Source organism: Piliocolobus tephrosceles, chromosome 5, assembly GCF_002776525.5.
Source record: "Piliocolobus tephrosceles isolate RC106 chromosome 5, ASM277652v3, whole genome shotgun sequence".
Lineage (NCBI taxonomy): Eukaryota > Metazoa > Chordata > Mammalia > Primates > Cercopithecidae > Piliocolobus > Piliocolobus tephrosceles.
The window spans coordinates 87,749,216-87,766,310 of record NC_045438.1 but is presented as its reverse complement, the minus strand read 5'-3'; positions in this window follow the sequence as shown (position 1 = coordinate 87,766,310).

The following is a 17,095-nucleotide window of genomic DNA, read 5'->3' as shown; positions in this document are numbered from 1 at the left end:
AATCCCAACACTTTGGGAGGCTGAGGCGAGTGGATCATTTGAGGTCAGGAGTTCAAGACCAGCCTGGCCAACATGGTGAAACCCCGACTCTACTAAAAATACAAAAAATTAGCTGGGCGTAGTGGTAGACACCTGTAATCCCAGCTACTCAGGAGGCTGAGGCAGGAGAATCACTTGAACGAGGGAGGCGGAGGTTCCAGTGAGCTGAGATGGCACCATTGCACTACAGCCTGGGCAAAAAAAGTGAAACTCTATTTCAAAAACCAAAAACCAAAAATCAACAACAAAAACAACGAAAAGAAAGTAGCAGGCTCACTGGGGAACATTTGAAAGAAGACAGAAGGGAATGTGTGGTATTTGGGGAGTCCCAACGCAGTTTTATGTTTTGTCACTATGGTATCATTAGAGGATAAGACTTAGTATTACTAAGGAAGATAATAAATATACAACCCTGAAGGGTGTAACATTGTTAAACCTGAGTTTTCATCATTAAGGTATTTGTGACACCACAAGATTAAAATCTGCTGCGTTTATGAGGCCTTTTTCAAAGCCTGCATTGTGGTCCCAGTGGACCAGTATAAAATCCTCTTGGTCCATGTTCCATGTCTTACTGAGCCACCAGTCTGTGCTTCTCCTTCTTGCCATTTGCTGTGGTTTGAATGTATTTGCCAAAATTCACATATTGGAAGACACATTCGCCAATGCTACAGTGTTGGGTGGTGAGGCCTAATAAGAAATGATTGGGTCCTGAGAGTGGAGCCCTCATGAATGGATTAAGTCACCTTGGGAATGGGTCAGTTATTGAGAGAGTGGGTTGTTATAAAAGCAAGCCCAGTCCCTCGTGCTTTCTCCTGTATACTCACTTACCCTTCTGCTCTTCTGCTGTGGGAGAATGCAGCATGAAGGCCCACACCAGATGCCTGTGCCATACTGTTGAACTTCATAGCCTCCAGAATGGTAAGAAATAAATTCCTTTTATTTACAATTATTGAGTATATGGTATTCTGTTACAGCAACAGAAAACGGACTAAGACCCTCTTGTTTGTGTAGACAGTGCTATTGTATCTCTTGCTGCTGGCCTAATAGGTTTATAACTTCTCCTTTAAAGTTCTTCTGGAGATGACAAATGAAGTTATAATTTAGAAACATTCTCCAAATAGCATATTTGATGTCTTGTTAGTACAACAACCCACACTGTCTTCTGTCTTGGTATTCCCTCCTGTGTAGATTTGGTGGTTTAACCTAACCCAAAAAGGAAAATATAAATCTGTTTTTGGGGTCTAATTAAGGATTAGTTACTGTGGATTGTTCTATGGTTTTCAGTTACTAAAGACAGAAACAACTGCCCGTGGAAAGTCAACATAGCATAGAAATAGTCTTCTGAGAAAGCTTAGCATAATATATGATTTTTCTTTTGGTTATCCTATTGGGATTTTAGCATAGAGGTCTGATTTTCAAGAAGCAACTGTTTTCAGCTACTTTCCATAAATTAGGCTCTCTGTTCCAGTTGTCTATCACTGACACAAAAAATTATTCAGCAAATATTAGTGATATGCTAGGTCAGAGATCAAACATATTTCTTGCTTCTCTTTGCCACTCCTATTTAAAATATTAGCATGTCCATACTAGGTCTCCCTTCAGAAAATGTTCCTATAGCCTCTGTCCTCCTACCAGCACCCTGGCAGCACCATGGTTTGTCCAGAACCTCTGTTCTTATTTGCAGGCCTGGCTCTCTTTTCTCAGCCATTTGCTTTTCTGGAATGTCCTCTCTGACTCAGCCTCACAACCAAGATTATAGTTATCAGCACTCAAATACCAGTCACTCCCCTATGAAGTAAGAGGCGATACCCCCGGCAGTCCCCACAAGGCAGGAAAATGCTGGCATCTCATCAGTTTTCAGGGTTAGAATTTCACTGTCAAGCTCACTATCCTCCCAGCCCTCCCAGATAAACAGTGGATGGGGGCTCACAGCACATTCCTTTCACTCTCACTAATTTCAGAAGAACCCTCTGCTGTGGAGCACCAGTGAATCTTTGAAGTCCTGCTGCTCAAGGGGTGACTCTGGCCTCCTGGCAGCAATTAGAAAAATATTCTTCCTGTCATCTCAGCTGTGACACTGGGCAAATCTATAGCCTTGTCAGTTGATATTCAAGGCTAGGCATTTCTCACATTAACCCTGGCTGCAATTTAAAAACCTTATGTACAATTCAAGTTATTTAAAAATAGGATACATATTGGATATTTGCATACATATGATTCCTACTGCTAGAATTTTTTTTTCTTTTTTTTTTTTATTATACTTTAAGTTCTAGGGTACATGTGCATAACGTGCAGGTTTGTTACATATGTATATATGTGCCATGTTGGTGTGCTGCACCCATCAACTCGTCAGCACCCATCAATTCATCATTTATATCAGGTATAACTCCCCAATGCAATCCCTCCCCCCTCCCCCCTCCCCATGATAGGCCCCAGTGTGTGATGTTCCCCTTCCCGAGTCCAAGTGAGCTCATTATTCAGTTCCCACCTATGAGTGAGAACATGCGGTGTTTGGTTTTCTCTTCTTGTGATAGTATAATCTAAAACAAAAAATGTACCTAACCTTCTTGATAATTTAAGATGTCATTTTTAAGGTAAATAAATTTAAGGAGTTAAAATCTCCCACCTTGCCCATATTGGCATCAAACAATTTACCATGGTATTTTTAGTATTCTACATGGGCTTTCCCCCCTTTTGTTAAGCTAAATTCTATTCTTAGAATATTTCCCCAACGGCAACAAAAATTATTCCTTAACTCAGTCTTACATCTTGACTCGACTCCTCCCCAATGGCTACTGCCAATGACAAGGTGAGTTATAAATACCGAATAGTGGTAGATACTAGATCTCAACGTCTGCTCTTCTCTTCAGGGGCTTCCCAACATCTTAGTGAAGATTCTTTCTTAAATCTTCCCATGCCATTGTGTCTACTATGAATCTCTTCCATCTTCTTTGGCCATCAGTTTATTCTCATCTTTAACTGTGGATTTCCTTCTTGACCCTCGTCTCATCCTTGCTGGGACTTCCTCTTATGTTAACATTTCCACTTGAATTTTCTACCCAGTTTTCAGACTTAACAGATACAAGCTAACCTCACTATCTCTGTCCCTCCACCCCAACCTTCTTCTCCACCTGGTTTTGCTCTTTCTATTTATGGTACCTATGCTCTTTTAGAGCCTCCTGTCAAGGCTCTAAACCTTATAACTCACATTTTTCTCACCGTTTCACATCTAATCCCTGTCCCATTCCTTTAGGTTCTATGTCCTCAGTGCCCCTCTCATCTCCCCTTTACTTACATTCATACCATCTCTACTTTGGTTAGCTTGTGATTCATTATCGCTATTCTATTGCCAGCACTTTCTGGTGGCTCTCCTCCCTTCCAAACTGTTACTCCTCTCTATTTCACTTGTTATGGGCACAAATCACTTCTTGATGTATGACACTGATCTTGCCTTCCTCTGCTCAGATGCATTTGATGCCTCCCCATTCTCTCTAGAAAAAAAGTCCAAAGTTCTGTTTCTGAAAAATGTGACCCTCTGTGGTATTTTTTTCAATCTGTATAACACTTCATTTTTTATCCAAATAAACCTTTTTACCTACGCTTTACTTCAGTCTGAAAGAATTCCAAGTACTTAAAGATATACAATCATCTCCCAGCTCTGAACTTTATTTAGCCATCCCTTACTCTAAATAAGTGCCTCTTCCCTTCTCTGCCTGTTGTCTTACCTGCGCTTCAGTACTCAAATGCCATGAATTAATCTCTGTTTCTCAGATGAAAGATAACCCCTCCATCCTCTATTCTTCACAGTATTTTGTACTTCCATTAAGGTAGCACATCGTAGGAAGGGTTTTCTTGTATTATAGTAATTTGTTTGCCCAATTAATCTCATCTAGCACACTGGAAATTTGAAAGGAAGGCTCTTCTTTGTTTATTTCCAAAGTGAACAGTACAAAGCCATGAATTTAGCAGAAAATAACATTTACAATGAACAAATGCATCACCTGAATGTGTAAAACTTCTCATATGCAAAGGCATTCTGCCTAATCCTTATGCCTCAATGTTTGTAGCATTTCTTGCAATATGTACTTCTGTTTTTTTCCTCCTTTAAATATGATATAGTGTATGAATGGGAAAAGGAAATGAAGTTAACAAACATGCATTCAGCAATCCTGAATGAGAGAAGTGTCTAACATCTAATCTAAACCTTTAACTATTGTGCTTCATTCCTCTCTGTAGAAGACAGGATAATGGCACCTCTCAAAAATGGCCACACCCTAAGCCCCAGAACTTGTGAATACATGAGGTTAAAAGGACTGAGCAGATGCTAGTAAGATTACTAATCAGATGACCTTAAAATAGAAAGATTATCCTGGATTATCTGGACAGGTTCAATGCAATCACATGAATCCTTAAATGTGGAAAAATCAGTCAGTGAGAGAGGTGTGGTGGAGGTGGAGGCAGGAGAGACTCAAAGAGTGAGAAGGACAACCTGCCATTGCTGGCTTTGAAGTTGACAAAAGAGAGCCATGAGCCAAGGAATGTGATGGGCTCTAGAAGCTAGGAACAGTCCTCAGCTGACATCCAGGTTGTAGAAGCTAATTCAGTCCTACAATCACAAGGAACTAAATTCAGCCAATAATTTGAATGAAAAAGGAGTCTCCAGAAAGGAATGCAGCCTCACCAACAACACCTAGTTTTTAGTCTCATGAGATCCATGTTGGACTCCTGATCTACAGAATCCTAGGATACTACTTTTGAACTATTTTAATCCACAAAGTTTGTCATAATTTGTCATGATAGCAATAGAAAACTAACATATTCTCCAAGTGACTATTCAGATACACTTGACCTGTGGTGGTTTGAATTGGCTAGAACTAAGAATAAAGTGTGCAACCTCATTGAAGTAAAGCCTAAAGGCATATTTTTGTTATTTTTCATATGGAATCATTTCAAAATATTATAAGTAATGTGATCTCTTCATTTATTCTTTTATTCAATTCTACAAGCATTTCCCAAATGCCAGTTGTCTATGCTCATGCTATAAATTTTCTTGAAGTTTGTAAATCTTCTTCACTGTATTTCATCAGTGGCTATAACATAACCTGGACATGGCAGACATGCAAAGCATATTTAATAAATAAGTTCAAGTGTGATTTTGTCATCTAAGTCCTCTCTACCTGAAGCTCTTTATCTTCAGTAAGATGTAGATGATAATTTATCTAATTTACAGGATGACCTTAAAGACATACATATGCAATTTTTAGAAAATCAGTTGTAATTAGTCCCATATCATTTCTATATTCCAAACTTTAATCCCTTTTTGCCTTGACTTCTGTATCCAACTTTTCACTTTCCTAAGTGTCTCTCATTTTACACAATAGCATTCTTAGAGGACTACTATTATCTGGGTACTTTATTATCTGGGTACTTTCCTGTTCAAAATTATCTAATAGCTTTCCATGCCTTGGGGCTAAAATCTAAATTCCTCAAGATAGCATGGAAAGTCTCACAATATGTTTATCCAGAGAATCTTCTCTGCCACTACTTTGTAGCCTGACCCACACTCACAACCCCAATGCACTCTTCACTCAACTAAGGCTTCTCTTTCTGACCTTACAAATGCCAAGTGTAGCCTTGATTTCAAACCACAGATCCTGTGCTACCACATCTGTAGTGACTTTGGTTTCTCCTCTACAACCTGGCCTATTCCTTAGAAAAAGTCTTATGATTTCCTTCAAAAGGTCTTTCCTAAATAAACCAACTCAGAATAATTTTCCCACTTCCAGGTGTTGTCCCTGCTCTTGTATAATACTCACCTGGTTCCAGGTCTTAATCTTTATATTTCATATTGGTTGGTATCCTTCCCCAGCTAGGTCACAGTGAAAACTACTCATAATTCATGCTTTTTAAATATCTGCATCCTCTGCCCACCCACAGCAATACTACTGGGTACAGCATAAATAATGATATAATTATTAATATATATAGTACTTAATATGTTAGACACATTATTCTAAGTGCTCTACAAATTTCTAGACAATCATATGAGGTAGATATTATTTTTATCTTCATTTTACAGAAAAGGAAAATGAGGGACAGATACCCAATGTTTATTGTGGGAATTAAGAAACTATGAAGGAATTCAACATTAGTAAAATGATTAGAATGTAACATAGTTCTTTAAGAGAAATTTTGTAGTTTGGAGGTTCAAGTTTTGTTGTATTTTCACATAATGCAGGGTAATATATGTCTAACAAATAATCATAAATCAGGAAGACTGTATAACATACTTCTTTTAACAAGGTTAAATACATAATTAACGGCACAAATCACAGACATGCAAGTGGATTTGGGATCATATCCATTACATCAGGCTACTTTTCTAAGGCTTATAAAGAGACTTACTTTCAATTATGATTGACATAAATGTAAAGTGGTAGTCTCTTTATATTTTACTATTATCTGCATTTCACCACAGCTCCTGAATCTTTGGCTTCTGAAGCTATGTGGAGGTTTTTTTGTTTTTGTCAGTTATTGTTGGTTGTGGTGGTAATGTCTGCCGCATTTCAAAAACTGCTCAAGACTGTAAGGAAAGAAGGAAAGCCCCTATAGACATTGATGTTCAGAAATAAAATTCAGTCTACTTCAAAACTAAGACTTTTCATGCAAAACTCACAAGAGTTTCACACAAGTTGTGTTAATACTAGTAAGTCTTCCAAATATATGTCTGGAACATGCATTTGAACTACAGCAGTTAAGGAGCGCACTCAAAATATACAAAATCCAACTTCTGGCTCCTTGAACAATGTTTACATTGTTGCCATCAACCAGGTGATAATTCTCAGCTCAGAACTCTTCATAAGTTATCTTGCACTTTTAATGATTTATTCACACTGTGAATAATTTATTAGCTCCGTTTAGCTCATCAGGCGATAACAAAAATAGTCTGTCTCAAACTCAGTTTAAGCAAAGGTCAAAGAAATCTTAGAAATTTAGCTTTACTGAATCAAAGCAGCTGTACAAGCTTTCCCAATCAAGATGACAAAAGAGTTATCTGCAGGCCAGGGCCCCTCCCGGACACTTTCTATTCTTATCTTCTGCTCCATTCACCACTGGGAGAAGCACAAGACCCCGTGTAAGTTCCCTGGTGGAACATTGTTTTCAATTAAAGATAAACAAAAACCTATTCCCTCCAGCTGGGGATACTTGACTCTCCCTATTTTTCCGTGTGAGAAATGAGGCAGAAAGATCCTGTAGCTCTTCTAAAATGTCATGAGTGTTTTACTGGGATTGGCAGGTCTCCCTTCTGAAACGAGGACCGCCAGAGCTATGATGATTTGCTCCTTGCCTCTTTCCTGGCATCCGCCTACCTCACCGTCAGTCACGCAAAGACATATTGATCTTTCTACGGCTTGCTGGGCAATGAACTCCAGTGGTCTTACAAAGATGAAAGGAATGATCAACTTGCCAAAATAGAATCTTCTGCCAGCCTTAGAAGAGTCATGAGGAGGGGAAGAAAGAATAATAACTTGTGAACTAATGGGAACCCCTTTAATATTTTAAAAAGCCTAGCGAACTCTCTTTTTTGGCACAGACAGATGGTTTTACTTTGGGGACAGATCCATAAGGAGTAGACAATTTGGGTGTCTTGGCTTCTTGGGAAACCTAGGGTTAGAAAGTCCTTAAAGTTGAGTGTCACAAATTGGCCAGTCTGAGCTCATCTATAATATGGCTTTAACTAGATTTTCAATAATTTTTGCTGCATTTGGGCATTTTATTTGTGAGGGAGACCCTAAGTAAAAACAGACAAAATCCACTTTAGATCAAATGTAGTCCTCAATCTTCACATTGCCCCTTCAGTCTTCTCCCAAAACAGATGCCAGAACGTGGACTATTATCTGAACATTTCTCTTAGCTATGTGAGAAATGTGGAGAAGTGGAGCAAACAATCCAAAGACCAGCCTAGGTAACAACATGCAACAAGGGATAGGAGAGGAAGGCCTGGGAGAGGGTTGCAATATAAAAGCCCACATTGCCAGCTGAACACATTGGGAAATATTTTCTGCCTGAAACAATAACAATCATAAATGAACTATTGTTAACACAAAAATACCAAATACTGGTAAGAGCTGTCATTTTGGTTTTCTTTAGACATGATAAATTACATTTGCAAATTAGTGTCTGATCTGAGATGACATGGAACAAATGGTAATATTTACATTCTGCACATTATCCTTGTCAGATTAAGCTGCAGTTGGCCAGTGTGGATATAAAGAGGCCTCAAGAGGCTTGCCTGCTAAACCAGCATGTAAATTGTCTCTAAACCATCCACACACTTACATTTATTATCTCCTCAAACCAGCAACAGCCGCCCCATTTACATGTCAATTTTGCCCAGTTAGGATAACTTGACTGAAGAAAAGAAGTAGTGAAGAAGAACGCCTCCAAGAAAGTATTCCAAAGTGGGAAGGACCACAAAACACAGTTTGTAACAAGTTGTCAAAGGCTTTCTATTTATTTAGCACTTTAAGGAAAGGCAGAGGAGGAAAGTGTCATTTAAGTGCTTGTGATGTGGAATGCATCATGGTGGGTCTTATGTTCTCCCATTTTATCCCCACAAATTTACCTCTAATACGGGCATTATTATACCCACTTTACAGATATGGACACTGAAGTTCAAAATGTTAACTAATTTGCTAGTACACTTAGTGGGGACAGAGTTAATGTTTGAATTAGGGAAACTGACTCCAAAATTATTTGTAGTGTATCCCTCTGGAACAGTAGCCTTAACTAGAAATGTTGGAATATGATGGCAGGTCACGGGGTTTTCAGGAGACTATAGCCTAACAGAACACTGGGCTTCTATTGCCCCATCACTATATTGTGCAGAAATGCAGTGCAGGAGGAAGGGTATGGGGTATCACTGCTAGGCTTTGTCACCGGATACAGAGCTGACAAAAAGCTCTTTCCATTTTCATCATAAAAGCTGCAATGGAGGTTCAGGAAATCTCTGTGAAGCTGGTTTGGTTTGACTTCTTACTACTCTTGTGTTTAAGCCTCAAAAACATGATATGCAAGATGGCCTGAGAAAAAAGAGGTTGACTTTTTTGCTCCCAAGGTTTGTGTGAAGAAAGAAGGAAGATAACAAAAAGAACCAGTGCCATACTGTGTGCTTGTTTCAGAAAAATAAAACCTTATGATTTGATTAGTCACTTTCATAAACCCAATTCCGTAATTATTCACAAAATGAATGTGTGGATCTTACTATTATCTAATATAAACCAAACAACAACTGGAAAAAGATATTTTGCAACATTTCAGGAAAAGTACTGTGGACCAGGCACAAGATTACATGGACGAATTATTGTTGATAAAGGTAATATTGATACTGTTAGGTAGGTAGGAAAAATCCCATTTTTCTAGAGAAATGGTCAGCATATTTAAAGATTAAATGACATTGGAGGTAAGATTTCTTTTCAAATACTTCAGGAAAACAAACCATAGAATTAGAAGTAAAATGGAAAATCTTGATAATTTTTAAATTTTGGTAATGAGTCTAAGGATTATTATATAATTATCATTATGCATGTGTGTTTATAATAATTCATACTTTTTTTTTTTTTTTGAGACGGAGTCTTACTGTGTCGCCCAGGCTGGAGTGCAGGGCACAATCTCGGCTCACTGTAAGTTCTGCCTCGCTGATTCACACCATTCTCCTGCCTCAGCCTCCTGTGTAGCTGGGACTACAGGTGCCTGCCACCGCACCCGGCTAATTTTTTGTATTTTTAGTAGAGACGGGGTTTCACTGTGTTAGCCAGGATGGTCTCGATCTCCTGACCCTGTGATCCGCCCGTCTCAGCCTCCCAAAGTGCTGGGATTACAGGCGTGAGCCATCGCGCCTGGCTTGATTCATAATCTTTTTTAAAATACAGTGTCTTAAAATATAAAACTGATTCATTCAAAAACACATATTTATTTATTTATTTATTTATTTATTTATTTATTTATTTATTTATTTATTTTTTATGTACTAGTGGCTTTATTTTAAATAGTTTCCTTTGAAAATAATCATTTTGACCAGCTATTATGTGTTTGGTGGTAAGGGATAAGTTGTATCAATACCATGCCAAATATCTTAATAAAAACTGGAAAACAAAAAAACAAAAAAACAAAACAAAAAAAAAAAACAAAAACAAAAACAAAAACACATATTTAAAAAGCGATATGTTTTAAAATGTGTTTTAATCTTGGGCTTCACCAAGTTTACTAGACCAGAGTAATTAGTGAACAGCCCTGGGAAAGCCTGCAGCAAAATTCTGCAATCTGTCAATATCTGGGGGTTGTTTCTTAACAAGAACCCTTATAGAAGTAGCTATTACGACATGAGGAAGGAAGTGCTAAAATTGCCAGTGTTAATAAGACATGTTTAATTCCCCGCTCAGGGAAAGAGGTCTGTAAACTACAGAAGAGAGTGGTGTTACTATAAAGCATACCTTAGGATCCACCCTTGCTGTGGGAAGCTAGTGCTGCACAGTATGCCTTCTCTTGGTCTAATTCTCAATCAAAGCCAAGATGTGAGTTTACTTTGCTTGCAGAGGGATTTTCACATGCTCCAGAGGGGTCATGAATGGTATCTGGGGAAGAGGGTGTATGAGCTGAGAAATGGACTCTCTAGACAAAGGTTATGCTTGCTGTCCTGCCAATAGCATCCACATTACCGAGGGAGTAGCCCACACTTAGGCTACACTGAACCTGGATCCAGAGCCTGCTCTTCAAGGACAGGGCAAGGTGGGAATGGCAGAGAGGAGGTGCTGAGCAGCAGCCTTGATCCCCAACACATCACATTTTCAAAATGTTTGATTTAAAAGAATAAATAAAAGCATCTGTTTAGTTGAAATCTATAGAATACCAGTTCACTTCAATGCTGAGAAATATCTAGTAATATGATCCTCAAAAAGATCTGGACGAAGTGAGCAGGCAGAAGGGACCATACTATGACAGGGACTTATGGCTATACAAAGTGTTTCTCAAAGTGTGGTCAGAAGGCACTGCCTGAATCAGAATCACATGGGATGCTTCTTAAAAATGCAGCTTCCCTGACATTTCCCCAGACCCATTGTATCTGTCTTAGGCATGGGACCCAGGAACCTGCATTTTAAACAAGCTTCCCAGAATCTCCTATGAAATAAAGCTTGAGAACTCCTGTTTATCCTTTTTGCCTTCACTTGCATCTTTGCCACTCAACATGCATCCATTTCTCCCTCCCTGCTTGGGAGTTCTTTTTGATGATGGTTCCTTGGGTTTCATCTTTGTAGTTTTGTAGTGCCTGCTCACTATATTTTCTGATAAGTTGAACTCACAGATTGCTACTTGATTAAATCTTTCCTATGTTAGTTATGAACACCTGAGTCCTGCTTCTTCTCTGAGTTCCTACAGCACCTGTTTTCCCTCAGCACAACTTAGTATATTATATTGTAATTTTTCACTTCTTAATCATTGAATTCCTCACTGGAGGGACTTCTTGGTATAAGACAGGCATTCAACATTTGTTTACCAAATGAGGAAATGAATGATTGTTTCTGACTCATACTTCTTACTACTTAATGCCAGTTCTCTTATTCCAGGAATTTTACAACAGGTATTTTTGCAAAATTTGTCTTCTCCTTCATCCTCAACAAAAGTGTTGAAACATTCTTTACACATTAGGGACAAGATCAGAAGGTGCCACTTTCTATGCTAGAAACATGTGATGAACTAGGCACATGCCTGGATTTCTCAGAATTTTGGTAAGGTTCTGAGTTAGTTTCCTGAAGAGATTTGCTACTTTCCTCCATGCCATCAGGAAACGATCAACACTGTTATCTTTGAAAGGTAATGTATAGACTTGGAAATTGCAAGGAAGAACTGAAAACATAAGATGCTTTTAACTAAATCTAGAAATATGTGAGCCGAAAATTTTTTAAACTAGTTTTTGTTATTTATGCTCCATATGTTTACAAAAAAAGATTGGGGTGTTTTTTGATAATAGACACATATTCAAATGGATCTTTTGAGAAACTTAAAAGATCAGAAGTCCACTTATTCTTTGCCAATGATATAGATCAGTAGAATCAGGTCTGTGGTTTGCTTAGAGGAAGATCGGCACATAGCTTGATGGGTTGTCTGGCAAACCTTTGTTTTTGCAATTTGGGAAGGATAAAGTGCAGTCATTTCAAAATATAAGGTAGACTAACTTTCAGTCTAACCTATATGAGTTGTATCTGACCAGTTAATTAAGATGGAATGAATTCAATACTATTTTATTAGTGAGTGAGCTTAGGAAGTTGTTTGCTTCGTTTTCTAGTCGCTTCTGTCCTCCTAATAGTATTGTCATTCTGGCCAAGACACATTGCTCATGCATGGAACAGTCATGACTCATTTCAAACTTCTAATGGCCTTCTGGTATCCATTAAAACAAAAAGCTTAATAGAAAGCAACTAAAGAAATTAGAGAAGGCTTTTATATACCTCTACTATCCTTATCTTGCATCTTGCCATTCCAGTCTTGTGTACCTACCATTAGACTCAACTAATAAGTTTAGTATTTGCTTTGATTCCAGTCTAAAGAATCCAAATCAAAAGACATTAATTATTTCATTGATCTTTGGCTAGTGATAAGTGAAAAGTTCATCATGTACTTGTAGGAAAAAAATCTTCCCAGTCCAATTTTCCTGTGGTTGGAATCTTATTAGAATTACTGCCAAAATTTATATTCAAATCCTAAAATGTTTATAATAGCTATCTGTATAAAATAAAATTGAGAAATATGCTCCGTGGAACTAGAACACCAAAGAATGTGCATACACCTTTGCAAGAGGAATATATACATTGAGACATACCAGATGGCGCGTATCAAGAGGCCAAGTTAAGGAAGACTGAGTTTTTGCTACATAGGAAAATTAAATCAAAAATCATTCTTCTGAATGAAAATTAATCTGAGCTCTTCCCCCACCAAAGTTACATTGTTGACATATAGAGTTTAAATTGGGTCAGATTCTCCTGGTGTCATTATTGGTAAGCAACAATTAACAAATTTGGCTAATATATGGAATAAAATTTATTGGAGAGACATTGGGCAGTTGAGAAAAAAGTTTGAAAGGCCAGAGGATAAGGCTCAGAAATAGGATGGAACTAGAACAAGCACAGGATGGCACTGGCATTTAGTCAAAACGAAGTGCTCAACTATCTGAAATAGATAAATTTTCTTTATGAACAGTCAAAAATGAATGCCTTTCAGCCATTGCACCCCTCATCACCTCCTCCATCATCTTTACAATTTGGCTAATGATTGATCAATTAGGGAGAAAGAAAATCTGATTGGTCTAGTTAGGACTATGTGACTCCCTCCCTCTTGGTTAGGGGAGGTCAGGATGTCTTGCTTTACTTCCCCATCGAGGAGCCACAAAATGGAATTAGCATACTGTTGGAGGAGCAGTAAATGTTAAGGGACAAAAATACCAGCTAATTTTATTAAAGTGCTTCATGCATTCTTGATTTGGACTTCATCATTGAAATTGTTCAGAAATTTTTGTAAATGTTTACATGGATGCAGTTTTCTTCAGTTCTTTAAGGAGGCCCAAGTCATAAAATGGCTAGAACTACTAGAAAACATTGATTTTGAGAATGTTTTTTCTCCAAAATCTAAGTATCTTCACAACAAGTAATCTCAGCACTGGAAATCTTTGCACTTAGTTTCTTTCTTTTTTTTTTTTTTTTAATAGTATTTATAATTGGTCCAACAGTTAGAGAAAAAGGAAGCTTCATTTTGTTGGAATTAATGTTTGGAATTAATGTTTGTTAAGATGCTAATAATTAACTTCTCAGAGTTTCAAAGATAAAATTTATCCAGGAGGTGGATCAGGGCTCCCAACCATCCTTCATCCTTTTGTACCTGCTTGTCTAGCAAAGCCCAACCATGAGTGAATCTGATCTCCTCCCTTCTCTGTGCACCTGCAGGCAGACATGGAATAGTTCTTAAAGAAGCAGACCAGTTCATGACTACCAACCTCCTCCACCATCCTGACATCACCATTTGTGGTCAGTTCACCCTCTGTTCTCTATAATGACTATATAAAAACTTCTCTGCTTTCTTCAGACTTCCACTACTCCCTCCTCACTCTCAACCATCAGATGAAAATTCCCTCATATGCAATTTATTGACATATACTTGATTCTGCAAGCAGGACAGAACCCTACAATTATTCATGCACAGAATCAACAGGTCAGTACACAACACAATTCTCTTCTATAATTCCCAATCGAGGATGGAGGTTGAGAGTGAGGGCATTCTATTTCCAAATGACCCATAATATATTTTAGATAAAAGCAAATGTTTCTACAGTAAAGGAGTGTAATGATCAATCATGATATAAATCTCTAAAGAATATCCAATTCCATTTATTCATATTTGAAACTCATTAAAAGACCTTTAGATTTATAATTTAATATTGGGTTTATGAGTCAATTATTCTATATCTTGAGACAAACAATTCATGAGAGCTTGATCCCTATTGTAGAAATGATAAAACCAAGACCTTTAAATTGCAGAGCTGTGGACTAGATCCTAGATCTGAGATGGTTGGTCGCCGAGTTATATGACACCCTGTAAGTCTTGGCATAATATGGTCAACTGGTCAACTGACCTTACCTGCTTTTGTTACAGACATTAAGCAGTTTTTCTGATTATCACTCTTAGGAATGGTCTGACTCAGAACATCAACTCTGACTTTCTAAAGGGCAATACATTAACCTGCCTTCTGGTTAGTACTAATTACTGCTTGTAAGGAGAGCTCAGATGTTATTTACTTTATTTCCTTTGTTGTTTCCAGTGAAAGTGATGGATGTCTCCCCTTCTGAGTGTCATTCTAAAGTCAGAAAGAGTAGGTTGGAGTTAGTGAAAGTTTCAGATTCACGCACGTTATAGCCTTGCTGACTTGCCTTTCAGAGTCCTCTCAAAGTAAAATTTTATTTCTCAGTCAATGCCTGATTTAAGCTTAGAGGCATGTCTCCAAAGCAGCTCTCCCAGACACCCCTAGAGTACTGGTGCTGTACTTCAGGTAAGCACATCTCAGGAAGTATTATAATGAATGACTTACCTCTTGGGGAAGGATGGGTACTATACTTAGCTTTCAAAGTCAGCGCAATTGCAGATCAACACATGTTTGTTAAATAAAGGAATGGAGTGTGATCTGACTCGGCACAGGAGACAAAGGAGTGATCAAAATGAGTTTTTGAAGTCTCTTATAATTTTATTTTAGGATAGAATTATGAATCTAAGGAACATAACTCTGGCTCTGTGTTGCAGATAAATGAAATGACACTTTTCAAAACAAAAATACCATTAACACATGTCTACTAAAACCAGTTATTCTTTCACTGTGACTGACATTTAGTGAGAACAGCAAGTTTACATGTTTGTACATGTGTTTAGCTTTGACCTCTTCACCAAAAAATGTAAGTGAGTCACTGGGTCTTCAGAAGACATACCTAATCTATGGTGGACATTTTGTACAGAGTCATTTTAGCTATGCCATATGTCCCCAGATTCCTATACTATATGGTTCCTCATTAAGGCAGGGCCATAAGAGACCTTTGCAGGAGATTTGGAAGATAAAAGTGCAACAGGTGTTACACCCTGCAGGTTAGCGGAGAGCACCACGTGCTGTTGTAACTTGCCTCTGTTGTCACTCGTGTGCTTGCTCACCTTGTCATGTTGGGGCAGCAGCCAGGCCCACAGATCCCCCTGCTGAATATCCTCCTCCAATTTATCCAAGTTACAGACCCACTGCATGTGCAGCTGCATGGTGAAAGCACTGACTTCTTCTGCAAGCCTCCCAAGCATGGAGGTTGAAGGTTGCCAGTGTCTGAATGTTTGTGTCCCCACAAAATTCATTTGTTGAAATTTTAACCCCTAAGGAATTCTCACCCCTAATACCCTAAAGAGATGATATTAGGAATGGGGCCTTAAGGAAGGAAACACATCATGAGGATGGAACCCCTGTGAATGGTATTAGTGCCCTTATGAAAGAGACCCCAGAGAGCTGCCTTGCTTTCTTCCACCATGTGCATACACAAAGAGAAGGTGCCACCTACGAACCAGGAATGAGCCCCTCACCAGATACCCAATTGTTGGGACCTTGAATTGTACTTCCCAGCCTTCTGATTGGTAGGAATATATTTCTGTTTATAAACTACTCAGTCTGTGGTATTTTGTTATAGCAGCCCAAGCAGACTAAGACAGCAGTGGTGAGAGATGGGTACAGATCCAATTTGCCTGAAAAATATCTAGTTTGTCTTCACTGGTTCCAGATTTTCCTTGCTCTCCTCCACTTTACGTCTAGATTTTTGTCCCAACATCTGGCCCTGCTGGCCTTCAGGGACCTTAGGCCCACACCAGATGCCAAGGCAATTACTTCCCATGCAATTCTTCACCATCTCCCATGATTGCATGAGCTCTATTCTCTATAATGAATTTCTAATTATATATCACTCAGAGTTGTCCTATTTCTCGTATCAAACTCTAACTGATATGCCTGCATAAGCATTACCTTGTCCTACTGAAGTCACTCTACTTAATATATAAAGATTGAAACAGAATTAGGAGATAGACAGCCTGCGAAGAACACTCCACAGTTTATCAAGATGTAATTAGTTGCTCATTGTCTTAGTCTGTTTGGTAGGTTACAAACAACAGAAATTTCTTTCTCTCAGTTCTGAGTCTAGAAAATACAAGATCAAGCTACCAGCAGGTTCAGTGTCTGGGGAGGTCCTGCTTCCTAGTTCATAGATGGTGCCTTCTCACTGTGTCCTCACATAATGGAAAACAACAAGGCAGCTGCCTGGGGCCTTTGTTATAAGGACACTAATTCCATTTATGAGGGCTCCACCCTCAAGACCTAATCACCTTCCAAAGGTCCTACCTCCCACATTTCTGATTAGCTTTCAACATATAAATAACACAGGAATGTAAACATTCAGACTATAGCACATATCTTTTGTAATCCCCCTTTTGATAAAAG